Raw genomic sequence first — 1,456 nt, forward strand, 5'->3', positions numbered from 1 at the left:
CCCACGGTGGCCACGCCGGGCCGTCAGTCAGCACCGTGTCCGCGGTGGCCACGCCGGGCCGTCAGTCAGCACCGTGTCTGCGGTGGCCACGCCAGGACTTGGCCTGGTTTTCTAAGGAGACGGCCACACTCAGGGTGAACCTGAGAGCCAGGCCCGTGCTCCGCGTTCTGGGGGCTTGGCCTGACCTGACTTCCCTTGGGGCAGCTGGAGCGCTCGCTGCACTGTGGTCCCGACCAGTTCCTCCATCGGGAGCTGGCACAGCACCGCTCCAGGTGTCCCCCAGATGGGGTGTGCCCTCTCCAGATAAAGCCACACCTGCCTGGTGCCGGGTCAGGGCCAGAGGCCTCTCCGTGCGTGTCGCTCCGGGGTCAGCTGGGTAACTGGGTCCCATCGAAACGTGAGGCTGGTTCTTCCCCGCGAGGGGCGTTGCTGTCCTCCCTGATGCGTGCTTCTTGTCAAAGGGACCAGCGGTGCTGAGGAGGGGAATCGCCAGGGTTTGTGCGTGTGTGGGAAGCGCTGTTTCTTCCTCAATCCTGAATGAGTGGAGGCGGCTGTGTCTGGAGGCCTGCTTTCTCCTCCACCTTTGCTGTGTGCCTAATGAAGCCAATAATGCCATGCTTAGTTAGCATTTTGATGATTCATTTTCCCGAACGTCAAGATGGTTGTGTGGTTGAGTGGCTCCAGCTGAGGAGTAGCTGATGCTGCATCCGTCAGCGATGCCGGCGGTGGGTGGAATCAGAGTCCGTGATAGACACGTGCCCATTGGCGGCGGCGACTTTACTTTTAACAAAAACAAGAAACTTCTGGCACGAGGATGTGGAACTGCTTCCATCTTTGTCCTGATAACGTTTCCTGTTCACCTTTTTCCTCCTCTTCTACAGCTTCTTCCATAAAAAGGGAAAAACAGAATCCCCCTTTCTGGGTTTCACATTCTGGCGTGCTCTGGCGCAAGCCAAAGCAATCCTCTCACACTTTTTACAGGACGCCAGCTGTGTTCACAGGTGGTCTGGTGGCATTGGTCCCCGGGGCCCCGAGCCTTTGACCTTGTGAGCCTCTGGCGCCCTCACTGAGCCGCAGCGCGGTGATTGTGCCGGGGAATCGGGAGGTCACCTGACCATCGAGTGGAAGGCTCTGCACAGAGAAATGTGGGGTCAGGCGAAGTTATGAAACTGGCCACATTTCCCTTCACTGCTTTCCTTCCTCCTCCTCCCTCGCTGTCCCCGCTCACACCTGTCGTCACCAGTGATGCAGCCAGCGGGGCTGTCTGCTTCCGAGCAGTCAGGTGCCTGTGCGCAGGGGAGGCCAGGCCGAAGGCAGGGATGCCGGCGCTGCTCCATGCAGCGTAGAGGCCAGCACAGCAGGGAGGGGCGTCGCAGGGCGCAGCCCAGGGGAAAGCAGTGAGGCCCTGCCCGCTCTCGGTGCCGTGGGCCGGGGTGGATTGACTGTCTTAATCCCA

At 60.4% G+C, this 1,456-nt stretch overlaps 1 protein-coding gene across 1 annotated transcript in view; it reads left to right on the forward strand.

Moving 5' to 3' along the window:
* WWC2 (WW and C2 domain containing 2) overlaps positions 1 to 1,456 on the forward strand; it is a 63,938-nt gene that overhangs the window by 29,181 nt on the left and 33,301 nt on the right. The window lies entirely within an intron of this gene.

Source organism: Myotis davidii, unplaced genomic scaffold, assembly GCF_000327345.1.
Source record: "Myotis davidii unplaced genomic scaffold, ASM32734v1 scaffold184, whole genome shotgun sequence".
In the NCBI taxonomy this organism is placed as follows: domain Eukaryota; kingdom Metazoa; phylum Chordata; class Mammalia; order Chiroptera; family Vespertilionidae; genus Myotis; species Myotis davidii.